The following is an 18981-nucleotide window of genomic DNA, read 5'->3' as shown; positions in this document are numbered from 1 at the left end:
ATAAAAACATTATTTGTAGAGTAATATGGGAAATCCCGAATATCCTAAACGTGCGATTATAACGGGATCATGGAGAAGCAAAAGAAAGTCAAGCTCAATGAGCAAGTAAGTAGAACCGCAGCAGAAGAGAATACCATGCTTCTCCATGGCTTACTCCTACACCATGAAATTCACTAGCTAACCTGAAATCGCTTGATATGCGCTCTTGAAGCTTGTTCATTTTCCAACAGTAAAAATGTCATCTTAATAATCTTGTTGAGCGAGAAACGTTCATTTTGTCTTCAGTAGCATGTTTCATGTAATTTACAATCTAAGCAAAAAAACATCTCTGTTTGCACCATCAACAGGCGTAAAACATACACGTCATTTTAACTCATCACGGGCCAAAAGCGAACGAGTAAATGTATAGATGTGCGCCTTCGAATGTACAGCCAGCCACTTCATTATGGGTGAAATGGTGCCAGGCTGTCCGCGGTCAAATACATAAAATCGTCGCTATATTACAGAGCTTTGCTGCCGTCGTTTTTCTCCCTGGCGTTAGGAAAGTTTCTTTGACTGCGAGAGCTACCGAGTAGGGGCCTTCCTTAGCCGAGTGGTTAGACACCGCGGCTACAAAGCAACGCCATGCTGAAGGTGTCTGGGTTCGAATCCCGGTCGGTCCAGGATCTTTTCGTAAAGGAAATTTCCTTGACTTCCCTGGGCATAGAAAATAATCGTACCTGCCACACGATATACGAATGCGAAAATGGCTACTTTGGCAAAGAAAACTCTCAGTTAATAACTGTGGAAGTGCTCATAAGAACTCTAAGCTGAGAAGCAGGCTCTGTCCCAGTGAGGACGTTAATGCCAAGAAGAAGAAGAAGAAGAAGAAGAAGCTATCGAGTAAATTTCAAGTGGAAATGGCTGTTTCCTTTTTGATTTCAACAACATGAAATGGCATTATACGGTGTAAAGATCTAATCGACAGCCACCAGGCAGCAGCCGATGTCGTCATAAATATAGTGGCGAATTTTACAATATGTAAGTGTACAGTCATCCTTACAGCATTGAAAAATATTTGCGGAGCATTGTTTTACAATCGTTAACTATTAGTCATATTTTCAAATTAGGATAGTCACCCTAGGAAAACCCATAAAAAGTCAAAAATGCGCACTACTTTTTAGATAGATGCTGCGTTTGAATCTCAGTTCACAAAACTTAAGACAAATCATACTGCATTGAACTCTTCATTATAAAAATAAACTATTTTTTTGAGTGTCGACTGTGTTTCCAATTAACCATACCAGCAAAAAGAGAACTTAAATAGTGACATTTACTGATATTTGTCCTCAATTGAGGCTTACTTTAATGAAAAGAAGCATTTTCCTGTGTTTAACTTTAAAGCTCTTTCTGAGGAGATATATTCTACTTGCGTTTGGCTTCTAATGACTGTGGTTGATCAGATTCCATGAGTGAAAACATGAGATGCATGTATAATTAGAGTGATGATGCTTTTTCAGCGCGCTTGGTGGTGGCCCCGTAGAAGAAGAGCGAAAATTTGTGCTAATTGGGTGATGTAAGGTGAGAACGAATGCTGAGGATATGGCTTGAGGTAGTCAATGATTGACATTGATTGGAGAACCCGCCACTTTAGGAATCCCTGGTATAAGGTAATTGAAGTATATAACCGAATATTTTGGGATATTGTAATATTCAGTAAAAAGCCAGTTTACTTCATTCCTTAATCCTAAACCCAAACTCGCCTTCAAACTGAATACAATTTGGGATTTTTTGTAGCTTGGAAATCGAACTCATTATATTTTTGACGAAAAGGTATTAGAGTGGTTCAAAAAATCTTTTTTATTCAACATCGCTAATTCGATTCAAGATCAAATTTTGAATGTCTTCCCAAAATTTTAGCTCATTTAGATGAGAACTGAAACTGCTCAAGCCCTTTAAAGTTTGTATGGGAATTTCTATGAAAAACGCAAGCATTTTATTCAATCGATCATAGTGTTTGTCCATGTGCTCTTGAGGGTTAGAGCTATGCTGATTAAGGCGGTTAAAATTAAAAAAAAAAAAAAATGAAAATCCAATCTTCCATATCTTTGTTATTATCCTTACCATACTAACGTATTTGGAAAATTTTCCGTAGTAATTCCCACATAAACCTACAAGATCTTTGGGCCACCTATAAATCATTATCGAAAAAGCTGAAAATTTCACAGACCATTATTTTTATCGTAAGAATTGTAAGAGGGATATGGGAGATTGGATTTTCAAACATTTTTTGAATTTTGAACTGCCTTACCATACATTTCTACTACCCCTATAACAGGGTGTAACTTTCTCTCCAGCGAATTTGCTGTCGTCCATGGAGGGGGCCTAAGTATATTTTCAAGCAACAGAACCAGCACGGTTGCGGGGTCGTGTCATCCAAGAGCAAATGAGAACGAGGACCATTTTTTCGAGAGCATGAAAAAAGTAGCACAACGTTTTTCCCTTGGCAGCAATTTTACATGAACATTGTGTGGGTGTGTATCCAGTGGATGGGTTGAAATGTTGCAACATATTTCCCCTGGGGGAAGAAATTTCTTCTGAACCTTAGCACCGCTCAAGGTGAAGATCCACTGGAAGGTTGGGCACCGGTGCGACAGTAAGGCACAGAAGATGAATGTCTAAGAGGTTTTAAGTGAAACTGTTTATTATCAGGTGGGGATGCTGTCTGGTCTCTTAATTGAGTGAAACGGTTTTGGTATAATTCTTCCTAAGCAGAATAATGCTGAATAATGCTAACATGTAAGATATATGCAAATAGTAAGGTAGAAAATCCTACGGGCCCAGATAGCCGTAGCGGTAAACGCGCAGCTATTTAGCAAGACCAAGCTGAGGGTCGTGGGTTCGAATCCCACCGGTCGAGGATCTTTTCGGGTTGGAAATTTTCTCGACTTCCCAGGGCATAGAGTATCTTCGTACCTGCCACACGATATACGCATGCAAAAATGGTCATTGGCATAGTAAGTTCTCAGTTAATAACTGTGGAAGTGCTCATAAGAACACTAAGCTGAGTAGCAGGCTTTGTCCCAGTCTGGACGTAATGCCAGAAAGAAGAAGAAGATAGTAGAAAATCCAGTATAAAGTGGACAATTGTCAGCATAAGAATGATGAGAGTACCTTTAATCCCCAGTATCCAAAATAAACGTTCTAAAAAACCTGTAAGACTTCTTTTTTTTCTTATTGGTACACATTTGTAATGGTATTGGAAAAATTGGATCAATTTTAATTTATTACATTCCTAGTTTTTTAATTGAATTGGAGAGTCATTTTAATTCACTCCCCTAAGGTAAGCGCTCCGGTTTTCAGTAGCTTAAAAACAATGTATTTTAAAAAGTACAGTTAACTCTCTCTTACTCGACATTCCGTATCTCGATATCGAGTTAGAGAACCATAGTAAATGTTGGTTTTCATGGCTAACACGATGGTCCTTTGGATCGCAGTTGCACTGGTTTTGAGCACTGTAGCTCGATGCCTCCCTAACTCGATGGTCCCTTCAATATCGAGTTAGAGAGGGTTGATTGTATTATGCAAAAATTGGGGCCTTCCTTAGCCGAGTGGTTAGAGTCCGCGGCTACAATGTAAAGCCATGGTGAAAGTGTCTGGGTTCGATTCCCGGTCGGTCCAGGATCTTTTCGTAATGGCAATTTCCTTGACTTCCCAGGGCGTAGAGTATCATCACACGATATACGAATGCGAAAATGGCTACCTTGGCAAAGAAAGCTCTCAGTTAATAACTGTGGTAGTGCAAATTGCTAACACTAAGCTGAGAAGCAGGCTCTGTTCCAGTGAAAACGTAATGCCAAGAAGAAGAAGAAGTATGCGAAAAATATGAATGCTTCTAAAATACCAATCGAGATTTTCCATTCGTGTTTCGTCAGAAAATGTCGGTCCTGTGTGTAAATCAGTTTTTAACCAAGTGTCTAGTCAGGCTTGGATTAATGTGGGAGGAAATGCTTCGGGCCCTAATATAACAGCACACCTAATAATGGTAGAATAATCACTTGTGAAAATATTTTATATATTTCTTATATAAATATCAATGTGTGGGTTTGGTTAATCAATATTATTCAATTTGCTACATAAAATCATTAACGGTATGACGAAGTCCTTATTTTAAAAGTTAGTTTTCAAAACATATAGCGGCTTCACAGAGAGATTTTGACAAAAATCTGAAATTGTGCACTTGACGTCTGTTGTTATATTCTTGGTGATAACCTTACAATATAAACTAGTACATTTATTGGTTTTTGGCTTAAAATGGTTCACATTCTTATATATTTGGACTGAACATTCTTTTTTAAATTAAGATGCAGCCAGTTTGTGGCATGACAATCTCCGCATATCGTTCCTGTTCATAGTATCTTGAGCTTCAGCTACCCCACTTTCTTATTGTTCCCTTTTATTTTTGCTACTAATTCGCTTTTCTTCGCCTCTAGCTGCCCTGTACCGCTCTCTGTTCTGTCGGGTACAGGACACAAGTATACGGCATTCTTCACGTCTGTCACCATCTGGCACTCTTCATCAAACCAGCCGTTTCGTGTTCGTCTTTGACCTGTGTCAATCACTTCCCGCGCCGTTGTTGTCACAGCTTCGTAAATAGGGTCCCACAGGCTGTTGACAACTCCAGAAACGTTGATTCTTCCCAACTGCTCGTCTAGCTGCTGCCGGCCTCGAAAGGTCCTGACATCCATGACATCTGCGAACTGTCGTTCATCAACCAGCACGTTGTCTATTTAGGAGCAGGCATCGCCATTCGGGTGTCACCAAATGTGTTTGCGGATATTCTCGCGTGCGAAGTAGGTATGTACTGTTGATTGCCATCCCTTCAGCAGTGGCGATGTTTACAAGCCGCAGGCCGTTATCATTGGTAACGGAATAGAGGCTTTACGTTCCAATGACGGGTCGGAAGAAATCTTCTTTCCCGATCTTTCCCAATCGTCGATGACTATATTGACATCTTGTTTTGGACACTCTCCGTAGATCTTATCTAGGCTCTCATATAAATCATCCTTCATGTCATCGGGCTTATCGCTCGTTGGCGCATATATGCTGATCAGGCACAGTTGAAGATCTTGCCCTTCATTCTCAACACACAGATTCGGTTGCTTACCAGTTTCCAACGAATAACTCGCTTCATCTGTTTCCTAATCACTATGTAGCCAAATGCACGTTCTGCTCTGTGACCGCCGCTGTATTAGATGTGGTACTTGAATGAAGTTTTGGCAATGGTATTCACGTTCTCCGGTTTTGCGCCAGTATATTTCCTGGGTAGCTGTCACCTTCACGCCGACATTTTGCAGTTCACGAGCCTAACACGCGCGGGTTCATTCAAAGTTCTCACGTTCAAAGGTCCGACTTTCCAATAATTATTCTTTATTCGTTGCCGGGTCTGTTGTCCTAAAATCAATTCGCTTGCTCTACTTTTACCTTTTTTGGTTGGTGGAAGAGTCTTCGATAGGCCACCTAACCAGGGTTGCGCTACCTACAGCTAGTTAATGTACTAAAGCAATAGAACAAGTTCTCTAAGAGCCAGGTTATGTTCTCTAAGAGTCAGAAAAATCGTTTGATAATTATACATTACACTTTGCATACTTATACTTTCCAACTACAAAAATCGTATTTAATTGTTGAAAATATTAGTTTATTTGATCTCAGAGGATGAAGAAGGTCTTAAACAAAGTATTTTCATGTTCACATTTGCATGTTATAGGTTTAATGTGCCTTCATTAGTCAAAGTTTATTAAAGAGTATATACTGAAGGTCTATACGAACTTTTAAAAGAAAAAATGGTTTCTTCGATTAGAAACAACACATGAACAAAGACTCATAGTTTTTCAGCAAGACAGGCGCATATCCCACTTACATGAACCCTTAATAAAGGTTTTTCCGAATGATCAGATTTAGCTGAAATATGTTTAAATTTCCAGGTTTCGAGATATTCATTCTTCTTCTTCTTATTTCTGGCGTTACGTCCCCACTGAGACAAAGCCTGCTTCTCAGCTTAGTGTTCTTATGAGCACTTCCACAGTTATTAACTGAGAGTTTACTATCCAATGACCATTTTTGCATGCGTATATCGAGTGGCAGGTACGAAGATACTCTATGCCCTGGGAAGTCGAGAAAATTTCCAACCCGAAAAGATCCTCGACCGGTGGGATTCGAACCCACGACCCTCAGCATGGTCTTGCTGAATAGCTGCGCGTTTACCGCTACGGCTATCTGGGCCCCGAGATATTCATCTCTTCTATCATTTCTTCTTGACGAATGTCTAAGACAAAGCCTGTGGTCCAACACAATAAACAGAATCTGAACAAATTAAATAAATCAACTGATGAATAATATTTATGATACGTTATAATTTTTCATATGAAAAACATTTCGCATTTTTATTTTTTTAATCCAATCAAAAAGTTATATATTTGGAGTATGATCAAAATTAGTGCATCTACCATTGGTTTGCAATTACCACGCCTGGTTTCTGACAAATGCTGCTTCTGCAGTGAACAAGGTTTCTGCAATTATTTAAGAATAAGGGAAGAACATGTTCGTGAAAATTAACCCACCTGACCGACGACGATGCTATTTATATGGGCATGGTATATAAACGTTAATTCAAGATCAGAACTTCCTACACGACAATTTTATTCATCTGCTTCTTGATAGCAGAACGATATCTGCACGGTGTTAATCATTTCGTTTTGCGTCAGTCAGTCCTTTACCAAGCGTTTTCTTAGCTTTTGGGTCGTAACCGATTTACGAGAACACAAACTCCGACCATGTAAGTAACGTTTGACACAGTCAGAAAGTTATGTAGTGACTACAACCACATCATCACATTCGGTGGTTTTGTGGCTAGCCTCGTAGCGTCCCATTAATATATTTACCCTTGTCTCGGACCCCGGGCATACGGCTTTCAACATCTCCCAGACGTAAGTAACATTCATCTCATGCACGGAGCACAGAATCATAAATAAACACGTATACGTAAGTCCGAACGGTACAGCGATCCCCAACCAGACCAGACCTTTCTAGGAGCTTTTTATCGCTTTCACGCACGTACAGCCTAGTCGATGTGATATACAGTTTCCATGGGATACTCTTGGGGGATATTTGTGGGTTCGATTCGGATGGGGAAAGCTCACCCACATTTTACCCACATTTCCAAGAGGCGTTCATTAGCATTTAACTTTTAGTATCTACATATGTACGATATTAATGTCAGTTAAAATGTGTGTTGTAAAAGTAATTTGTTATAAAACTGTTGATAAATTATGTTAATAATTTCTCATTCAGGAAATTGTATCCACAAATATTTTAAATTTACTGCAAGTGTTATAATGGTTTTAGATTAGTTTTCTATCGAATTTTCCAATTTTAATTCCTAAGGGTTTGCTTTACAGCGGACGTTTTGCCGTCTGAGTTGGGGGAATGTCCTCCGGACCGAAGTTATTTCAATCAATCGATTAGATCATAAACCAGCCGTCTGAGTATCCGAAGCTATTTTTGTACGAAGCTTATGCACTGTAACACACAAACGTAACTGAAGTTCATCTAGACTAGTTGGATGGATGCAAAATTATGGCCGCGTACGAGTTGAACGAGACGACGCGTGGGTGCTGTATTATGGAGCAAAACCGTTTTACTTCTCTGGCGACGCAATGGAAAATTCATCCAGCTATACACATATAGGTAGTTGTCGTCATCCTAGTTTCCACTAACTATTATGGTTTGGGTAACAAAGCTCAACAATCGGTACAGATGCTAGAGATGCATGGGGCACGTGTATGAGCTTTCAAGTTATTTTTAGTATCTAGGTGCGCTGTATAATTTAAGAGTTGCAAATTAAAAAAAATCAGTGCAAATTCAATGTCAGTACCGTGGAACAGGGTAAACATTGATTAGTGTCATCTTGTTTTTACGGAAAAAATACCCTTATCGACTAAAGTTATAATCTATCTATTCTAGCCGGCTATCCAAGTCTCAATATTACAAACAGTTTCATTTTATTCTGGTCAACGTTCAATAAAATAAATTTGTTTGTAATATAAAAATTGAGATAGTCGGCTAAAAACTTCTATGAAGTACCAGTCGAAACTCCCAATGAAGTTAAAATCAAAATTTAAATGACGGGGTCATCTATGCCTAATACCTTTACGGCCGTTGGGAGACCACTTAGCGTCCACGTACGGACTTCGAATTTTTACCTGATTTTTTTCTTACCAAAACGAGCACTTTACAATGACGAACTTATAACATTTCGCAGAAAAATAAGGGACGGCCTGCATAGTGCAGAGCCAATATAATTCTTATTTTAAGTATGTTTGCATCTTTCTCCAAAACGTAAGTTTTAGAATTGTAACAGGAAAAGACTCCATTATTGAAATACCACACCACACTCGCCAAAGACGTGCTGGCTGAAATTTGTATAATGCGGGCTTCCAATGGTTTGCGACGTTCTCAAACGACCGGTGACGAAACATGAGTCCGTTGCTCGATAAATACTTTTTTTTAATCAATTATATTTCAATACCTAATAAAGAGTTGTGTTTGATCCTTCGACCTTCGAACGATTAGTTCATTTTGATCTTTCGACGTTGACGCTTGCTCCTGGGCAGTGCGTCAAGAAAGCCCGAGCAGTCGTCAGTTGCTTTCCCTCTCGGGTTGCGTGCCTATTTTCTCTGAGTGCTTTTATATAGCCGAGCAAACGAGTGAAGCTGAAAGTGGATTGTTGCTGCTCAAGGATGACGGATCAATTGGTGAGCTTGTTTCATGCTACTATTTCTAATCTATAAAATATGTATGACTGCACCTTTAATCGTTACAATGGTGAGACGTAAATATGATTTTTCAACAAACTATGAAAGGTTCGTCACTGTGAGTGTCGACATAAACTCTGATTCAAAAATTATTGATGTCTATTTTTTTTCAAAACACCTTTTTCCTTTTACCTTTATTTTTGTAAAATTACAGAAAAAATAATTCAATATTTTGAAGACGATGAAGTAAGTAGAGCTATGCCTGGCCAAAAAGATTATGTATCTATACATAATCTTTTTGGCCAGGCATAGCTCTACTTACTTCATCGTCTTCAAAATATTGAATTATTTTTTTCTTTTGTCTCATCTGTTAATGAAGTACTCGACCTAGCATTTTTGGTTGCAAGACAGTTATTTTTGAATTGTTTTGCCTCTTTTGCTGTATTTCTATTGGTTTTGAACTCATCAATGGCGTCTTGAATAGACCACGAGCTTGGCAGCATCGACAAAATCAATAATTTTTCTTTCCTTGTCGTGGCTAGATTCGAGAACCTTTCCTTCATATTCATAATTACCTCATCGTAGTCTGTATTTTCCACATCCTCAGGTCCTAATTTGAAGAGGTTTCTTCGTACAGCTTCGTTGATTTCACGGTATTTTTTCTCGGGATAATTGCCCGTTTGTCAACGTTTAAACGGCAGGACGTACAAATGCGTAAATTTGTATTCAATGTAGACATTGGAGCATAACCAGCCGCTTTCAGTTTATCTATGGTGCTTTCGGTGAGATTTCGTAGCTCTTTCGAACACTTTTTTTCTGCAAACGGCCTGCAACAGTTGAGAAAGCGACTACTCATGTTGCTCGTTAGATTTTAATAAACAAAATCACTTTTAAGTTTTTACTGACTAGTTTGGTGTCGTTTGCTTGACTGAAGAAAAATTTTACAATTAAATCTTTTATAACCATAATGGTAGTATATTTTTAGCTTTTTCGTGAGTATGTTCATGGTATGTACCTATCATGTTTTTGATGTTGTTGAATTTACTCGCTTTCTCCCAAATATGATTAACAAAGTCTATTCTCTACCAAGGCGGGTCTATACCCAGGTGTAATCAGATTTTAACTTTGTGGAGAAAACCAGCGCCGAGAAAACCGACCTGCTTTACGTATACTAGATCACCTGGGTATAGACCCGCCTCTACGAGGTAAACTTTTTGCAGGTAAACTAGCCGTATACCTGTATAGAAAACTTTTTTATCATCTTATCTTTTATCAAAAGGTTTCAACACTATTGAGAGAATTTTTCTTCAGTTACGTACAATAAAAAATATGACACTATCAAGACTTTAGATCACAACACTGGATCGCGTCTAATTTTCTAATAGATGCTATAATAGTTATGAACAATTAAATAAAATATCATGAAAACAACTTGTTAACCTCATGTGGTACCCTTAACAAAAAAATCAGCAACAAACTGCGGTCCTAAAAAAAATTAACAATGAAAAAAAAAAAATTCACTAAGTGTCAAATTTGTGAAATATTTGAAATGTCATAACTTTTTTGTTTATTGGCTTACCATCACCAAATTTTTATGGTAGATAGCTAATATAATGGACCGTTTTCCCTCAAAAAATTACGTTGGTATTCCGATAGGGTTTTGAGATATTTGAGTTTTTGTGACAAAAATGATGTTTTTTAATGCAAAAAAAAATTTTTTTACTGTGTGTATTTTTTTGGAATCTTTATTTAGTTGTCTAACTTTGTTTCTTTAGTTGTCTAACAATCGAACGAACCGTTTTTGCTGTGCAGCTTTTTGAATATTTTTGAACCATTTTCACATACACCCTTTTGAAAAGTTAGTCGTGACTCAACTTGAAGATTTGATATCGGAAAATGACGATTTAGATGGAACTGAAAAACTGTGCAAAGTTTCAGATATTTTTGAAATGGTCGATCAGAATCGACTTGCATGCCTCCGTGGAATCACTCTATATGGGAAAATACAAAACTTTTTTGAAACATCAAAAAATAACTTTTTCGCATCGAAAGTATTATAAACTTTGTTGATAAGTATTGTTATATGCATAAAGTTTGAATTATGTGGCAATTTAAACAAATAAATTGCCTTACAAGCTGGCAAACTTGCATGCAAGTTGGCTAAAATAGTCATTTTTTGCATTTTCAACAGCCAATATCTCAAAAACTAGACGTGCTATGATATTTTTGAAAACGGCAATGGATTCAGCAACCTTTAATTGAGTGAATAGCGGTATTTTAGTGCTTGAGACAAAAACGTGTTCCGCAGTGTTATAGCACTGGTTTCAGTTGCGTAATAACTATTCCGCACTGCATACTTCAGTGCAGGAAAGTAGGTGACAGATTGACGTGATGAAAAACAGCCTATTACGATTAGAAATTGCAAAATAGTAGTTTTTGCAATTTCTCATCGTTATAGGCTGTTTTTCATCATGTCAATCTGTCGTGAAACGGCCTACTTTCCTGCACTGAAGTATGCAGTGCGGGAATAGTCATTACGCAACTGAAATCAGTGCTGTAATGATTCATTAACAATAACAATTTTTCAGAAATTGTTAAATAATGGTGAATGCATTCCTATATAATTTCTGATACCCTAGTAGTAGTAGTCTTATACGAAAGTGCAAAAAATGTTGTACGTAACTCGTTGCAGAATTCGATTTTTACAGCACTCGTCGTAATCTGAGAAAGAGGAGACAGATCAATGACAATTTACTTGTTTCTTTGACTTCTTTCTTTAATTCTTGGGTGGTGCACAACGGTCAGATGAACTTATTTTGGTCAAAATCATATCCACTTCTTGTAGTTCACTTTGAAAACGGATATGAATATAAAACATCAATAGCAGTTTACCAACACATAGCTATATTCAAGTATTTACCTTTTTAAAATGTGAAATCACCGAAAAACATAGAGAAATTTTAATTATGTTTACTTAAATTTTGACGGTTTTCAACGCTCTGCCTTGTGAATGTGCGGGTGACAGTTGGTGACAGGTTCCCTTGACTTTTAGGGGCTCGCAATCAAAGCCAGCTGTCTCCTCTCTCTCAGGTCGTAATATCGTAATTATTATCATAAATGTACGACTTGTGCTGTAAAAATCATCATTCTGCAACTTGTTCCGTAAACTACTATTACGCAACAAGTTTCAGAATGACGAGTGCAGTGCTGAATGAGCACGAGTGCTGTGAAAATCAAATTCTGCAACAAGTTGCGTACAACATTTTTTGCAATTTCGTAGAAGACCACTTTAGGGCATCAGGAATCATATGAGAATGCATTCATCATTATTTTGCCATTATGCTGAACATTGCATAACGCTATCTTTTGAAATAACAAAGTTACAAGCTATTCATAATGTACCCGGCGCAAAATGGCGAACTCTTGAAAATTATGAAAATAACATATCTTTAAGAATCTTTTCATGCGTTTCTGCTGTCAAACAATAAAGCCTTATGAAATATAAATCGACCTATAACTTTTTTTTACTCCAAGAGCGTTGAGATTTTCTGAGAAAAATACGTTCCCAACATATGTAACAGCTCTGTAGAAGACATGGAAAATGTTGAAAATCTCACTAAAAAGTTATGTAACATTTTTAACGAGTTTCACAGGCATTGTATCGTGCATATTCCATTACCCTTTTCCAAGATTTAAAAAAAATCAAGGCTTATTGTTAAACATATTGAAATGCGCCATGCTATAAAATACACACGAAAAAATTACTAAAACCGCACTAACACTACTATCAGAGATAGAACAATTGTGTCTTCGAAAATGTTGCTTCAAATCTCCAGTTTTACAACACGCAAACAAAAAATATAACACAGAATTCACACTTAATCGGACTTTTGTAATTTTTATTCAGTTGAAAATCACTCCTGTGCTGGTGTCTTCGACTTTTTCTTAGATTTTATGACATACAGAGTTAATTGTCAATATCTAGCAACAGTATGTTTTATAGAATTTATGAAAAGGAAGAAAGAAACAGCACAGGAGCGATGTTCAGTATGTGTTAAACTTACACAAATTTTATGTTGGGCCACATAAGCCCAATTTTGTGTAAGCCGTACTTAATTTCATGTTATATACTTTTAGCGTAAACTTTGTCGAAGACACCATATGCCTACCGCTTAATAGATTTATGTTTATTTCCATTGTAAAATTAGTTTATACATGGTATTGACAGTACATACCAAAAACAGTAACAAAGCTCTAAACTCTTTCATTATCATCTTACCGTATGTTGATTTCTCCGCAGGGAGCAACTATCCTGCGCTGCAAAATCCAATTGAATTTTATTGCGTAATTAAATGCTGCTCTCTACATGTGTTTTAACCCATTCCACAAAGCTCTGGGCAGCGAACCGTTCTTGTCACCTACCATATACCTATCTACAATTGCAATACCAAAAGCATGTTGCGGCACAAATTCTTTCCCATTTGCTCAGCCGCCACCTTGGAAAGCACTCACATCATTGCAATTCCATTCTATCCGACAAAATCCAATACTGAGATTTAGAATGCGTTCGGATATCCGCACCATCTCCTGCTGTGAAAGCCGGGAGCTTTCCAATGAAAATCTACTACCGGTTGGAAGCAATTTAAAATGCCAATACCACTTTGGAAGAGCGTACCAACGGTACCGGTAATTGAAGAAATTGCGAAGCAAACAAGGGAATTAATTGCTATAATATGGAGAGCAAACAGCAAAGATCTGCTATCGCACATACAGGTGGGGGTAAACTCTGGAAGATTCCACAGAGATAGACTTCGGGAGCACCTGAACAGCATCTTCTCAAACGCTCAAGCATCAAGCGCTTTCTTACCCCGGGGGCATATTACTCAAAAAGCACGTCCTAGGGGATGGTTGACAAAAATTTCGGGTTGCATGAAAATCGAACAAATCTCATGAGCTTTCTAAAATGTTATTGTTTGACTTAGGATTTTAAACAGTTATCTTATTTCTCCATTAGGCTTGAATACCCTCAATGTGTTTTTTGAAAGTTGAATTTTTAACTAGTGTGAGCCCTAGATACTTAACTTCATCTGAACAATCATGCCTACATCGTGACAACATGGAATATGATAAGTTGAGTTTTGGAAACCTTCTATTTATGACGAAAAAATATCCAAAGCAATCTACAACAGAGCACTGTGGACTTTGGCTGAGTGATCTGTGTCATCCGGAAACAAAGACTTTTGACATCCCTGAGGTAACTCAGGTAAATCAGATGTTAAAATACTGTATAATATTGGTTCCAAAATGTTGCCTTGAGGAATACCAGCTTTAAATGAAGTCTTTCAGACTTGGAGTTCTGATAATTCGATTTTTGTTTGTATTGTGACCAACATAAATGCATCGTTGACTAAAATCCGCGTATATCAAACTTCCGCAGATTTCTCAATGATAATTCAATCCATCATTACTTTGTCCTTGAATAACTAAATTACGCTCTTCGTCCTTTTACTGACCGATTTTCCCTATCCGAACAGGAGTGGAAATGAATGAAAACTGCACGTCACACTGCACATACAGAACGAAAAGTTACGATTTTGCTTACCTACTTACTCTTCTATGCAATGCTAGGCTGCCGGAGATGCAACGGAAACAGGAATGTGGGTCGGTGGGGAACTTTTCTATGCGCGCGCATCCTTGTTTCTAGCGTTGCCCCAACTTGATAGTAGAAAGCGCTCATTAGCGTGGTATGAGTGTGCATTTTATTTGCAACATGACACATCACATTACCGCCGAACAGGTGGAGGAAATTAGGTTCGGTGGATAGTGAATCTTGCTTTAGGTTCCCAGTAAAGACTTGTGTAATAAAGCTTATGTTTTTCGTCCACGGTATACCTGCGAGTGGTACACATAGTTCTGTCACATGCTCCCTTAAGTTTGGATATGGGAATTCGAAATCTCAATTTTATAAGCTTAATATAAGCTTAAGAGATTCCAACAAGAAATCGAATGATAAACGATTTTTTTTTGGTCGACAGTGATCTCAGTTGAGTAATTTTGGTCGACTTGATGTGTAACCTTGCTAGTTTGGAGAATTGTTTTCCTCTTATCTACATAAAGGTCGCAGGAAGAAAATTTTGGTAATTGTATATTAGTGAAAAACTGCGAAACTTTAACCGTAGTAAAACCTTCTATAATTCTGTTAATTCACTAGTTGGTGTGTTTTTATCATTTCAGGCTAATGAAATAACGAATCCGCAGATATAAAAGGTGAGTGAAGTGCAAATTCTTATATATTTCGACTCGTTACAATACAGTAGTTTCTCGATTTTACTCACTAATCGATTTCACAGCGTAACAAAAATTACTTAACTAGGGTTGTCATGTCTATTACGGCTTAACCAGCCGACGGTGTTTTGAAAATACCTGAAGGTCGTAGACACAAAAGTCAATTTGGACAAATTGAGTTGTAAGATTGTGAAAAATAATAGAATCGTTCTGGTGGGCTTCGATCCCACGACTCCCAATACGCTAGACTGGGCGCGTTAACCAACTACGCCACAGAACGGGTAACGATTCTGCAGCGCAATCGGCCAACCTGAAACCAAAGTCCGTCACGACCCCATTTTCTCCTTCACAACCCTACACCTCCTTCGGCTCTCTGAGATGCCCAATTCGACTCTCCTAAGCGTGCCTACGAACAACAGTGAGAGATTTTATTTTTAGCGTCGCACTGTTGCCTTGTTTGTGCCACACTACTCATAAGCCAACATTGGCTCAATGAGATGGTTAGTATGGGTCCGGCTTTCGACGTGGTCGTATCTCGTCATATCGACCCCTTTTGCGATAGAGAGATCGCCGCTCAAATTTACTCAACTAGGATTGTCATGTCTATTACGGCTTAACCAGCCGACGGTGTTTTGAAAATACCTGAAGGTCGTAGACACAAAAGTCAATTTGGACAAATTGAGTTGTAAGATTGTGAAAAATAATAGAATCGTTCTGGTGGGCTTCGATCCCACGACTCCCAATACGCTAGACTGGGCGCGTTAACCAACTACGCCACAGAACGGGTAACGATTCTGCAGCGCAATCGGCCAACCTGAAACCAAAGTCCGTCACGACCCCATTTTCTCCTTCACAACCCTACACCTCCTTCGGCTCTCTGAGATGCCCAATTCGACTCTCCTAAGCGTGCCTACGAACAACAGTGAGAGATTTTATTTTTAGCGTCGCACTGTTGCCTTGTTTGTGCCACACTACTCATAAGCCAACATTGGCTCAATGAGATGGTTAGTATGGGTCCGGCTTTCGACGTGGTCGTATCTCGTCATATCGACCCCTTTTGCGATAGAGAGATCGCCGCTCAAATTTACTCAACTAGGGTTGTCATGTCTATTACGGCTTAACCAGCCGACGGTGTTTTGAAAATACCTGAAGGTCGTAGACACAAAAGTCAATTTGGACAAATTGAGTTGTAAGATTGTGAAAAATAATAGAATCGTTCTGGTGGGCTTCGATCCCACGACTCCCAATACGCTAGACTGGGCGCGTTAACCAACTACGCCACAGAACGGGTAACGATTCTGGTTGAGTAAATTTGAGCGGCGATCTCTCTATCGCAAAAGGGGTCGATATGACGAGATACGACCACGTCGAAAGCCGGACCCATACTAACCATCTCATTGAGCCAATGTTGGCTTATGAGTAGTGTGGCACAAACAAGGCAACAGTGCGACGCTAAAAATAAAATCTCTCACTGTTGTTCGTAGGCACGCTTAGGAGAGTCGAATTGGGCATCTCAGAGAGCCGAAGGAGGTGTAGGGTTGTGAAGGAGAAAATGGGGTCGTGACGGACTTTGGTTTCAGGTTGGCCGATTGCGCTGCAGAATCGTTACCCGTTCTGTGGCGTAGTTGGTTAACGCGCCCAGTCTAGCGTATTGGGAGTCGTGGGATCGAAGCCCACCAGAACGATTCTATTATTTTTCACAATCTTACAACTCAATTTGTCCAAATTGACTTTTGTGTCTACGACCTTCAGGTATTTTCAAAACACCGTCGGCTGGTTAAGCCGTAATAGACATGACAACCCTAGTTGAGTAAATTTGAGCGGCGATCTCTCTATCGCAAAAGGGGTCGATATGACGAGATACGACCACGTCGAAAGCCGGACCCATACTAACCATCTCATTGAGCCAATGTTGGCTTATGAGTAGTGTGGCACAAACAAGGCAACAGTGCGACGCTAAAAATAAAATCTCTCACTGTTGTTCGTAGGCACGCTTAGGAGAGTCGAATTGGGCATCTCAGAGAGCCGAAGGAGGTGTAGGGTTGTGAAGGAGAAAATGGGGTCGTGACGGACTTTGGTTTCAGGTTGGCCGATTGCGCTGCAGAATCGTTACCCGTTCTGTGGCGTAGTTGGTTAACGCGCCCAGTCTAGCGTATTGGGAGTCGTGGGATCGAAGCCCACCAGAACGATTCTATTATTTTTCACAATCTTACAACTCAATTTGTCCAAATTGACTTTTGTGTCTACGACCTTCAGGTATTTTCAAAAATTACTTTTTTGTGTGTCTCAAGGATCAAATTATGTGTCGCTTTAAGCTTTGGGGTTGCTGAATCTTATGCCGTTCTTAGAAATGTTCCAGCACGTCACAATTTTTAGCTACAGGTTGCCAAAGTTGTATGAAACACTGGTTTCATGCATGTTTACATAATATTTAAAGTATGATTTATCGAACTTTCACTTCAGATAAAATTTGGTTGAAATTACACGACTAAATTTAGATTCAATCAATTTTTTCAACATGTTTGCAGTATTCATACAAAATTCTTTGTTTTTCTTATATGGCAAAATGCAATACTTTTCTAAACCATCAAGCAAAAACTTTGAAGCATCGAAAGTATTATGAACTTTGTTGATAAGGATTGTTATTCTCATGAAGTTTGAATTTTGTTGCAAATTAGGCGAATAAATTGCCATACAAGCTGGTAAACTTGTATGCAAGTTGGCTGGAATAGTCAAATTTAGTATTTTCAACAGCTAATATTTCAAAAACTAGACATGCTAAGATATTTTTGTAAACGGTAATGGATTCAGCAACCCTTAATAAAGTTAACAGCGGTAATTTGGTGCTTGAGACAAAATCATGTTCCGCAATGTTTCATATCGATAATTGTATGATTTTTATTCATTTTGCATTGAATAAACCATATTTCTTTATATGATCTTTTTTATTAGCTTCTTGATATGTAATGCCTCAGATTAAAATTAATGAAAAAATATGGCAAAAAAACATTTTCATTGTACAGTGGGATTCCGTGGCAACATCATCGAAAATTTCAGTTCTTAAAAACGTGACCGTGCCAAAATCGGAACCCATTTTTTTCTGATTTATTTCGCATTAATTGAGCACTAAGATGTCATTACCTTTACCATTATTGAACCATATGATGATCAAACTTTGGAGCGGTCTCTTCGAAGCAGATTATCGTATAGCAGAACTATGCTGAGATTGTACACACACGTAGTGTTATTCAACGTCGTATATTCGTTTCAACTTATTTCAATACATCTGTAGAATTGATAAGTATAGTTCATGTAACATCAATAATCGCATAATTGAGCTTTATCCAAAAACTGTTAGTGAAAATGTGGCCCCAATACTGAACTATAACATGAAACAAATAACAAACACTGGGGTAATTCCTCAACGAAATCAAGGAGGAATCTCAAACGAAATTTGTATAAGATTTCTGGCGAAATATTTTGAGTAAATACAGAAAAAGTGATTAAACCACTAGCATTAGGCGAAACAATGATTTTTTGCAGGAATTGATTATAGAATTCTGGTCAATCTGGTAAAGGAATGTCAGAGTTCGTAGAACAGTCCTTGCAAATTTCGCTGACAGATTTCTGGAAGGATTAGTATATGATTAGCATGAGAGTTATCGACAGTGTTATTGCAGATTTTATAGATTTTTAGACTATATTTCATGTACTTGTAACTAAACATATGGCAAACATAAACCAAACAGGCGAAAGGTGTGCATTTGCGCGGTAGATGAATTTACAAGTGTTACACTTTTAAATTACGCTAACGGCAGCTTTATTTTACCAAATTTGCAAATGTTGAAGTTAGTAGGGGAGAAACTATGGTTAAAATGTGGCAATTATGGTGAAAATCAATATC

At 38.3% G+C, this 18981-nt stretch overlaps 1 protein-coding gene across 2 annotated transcripts in view; it reads left to right on the top strand.

Annotated features, from left to right (window-relative positions):
• The window catches only part of LOC5565492 (kinesin-like protein unc-104), a 129939-nt gene that overhangs the window by 23548 nt on the left and 87410 nt on the right, over nucleotides 1-18981 (top strand). The window contains exon 2 of one of the 2 annotated variants that reach the window (XM_021854079.1): nucleotides 15027-15059. The exons of the other annotated variant lie outside the window; for it this stretch is intronic. The gene's annotated coding sequence lies outside the window, so the exon portion shown is untranslated. The remainder of the gene's footprint in view (nucleotides 1-15026; nucleotides 15060-18981) is intronic. 2 annotated transcript variants of the gene reach the window in all.

Source organism: Aedes aegypti, chromosome 3 (assembly GCF_002204515.2).
Source record: "Aedes aegypti strain LVP_AGWG chromosome 3, AaegL5.0 Primary Assembly, whole genome shotgun sequence".
NCBI classification, from domain to species: Eukaryota; Metazoa; Arthropoda; class Insecta; order Diptera; family Culicidae; genus Aedes; species Aedes aegypti.
The sequence above is the reverse complement of the archived record's forward strand: the minus strand, read 5'-3'. Positions and strand labels throughout refer to the sequence as shown.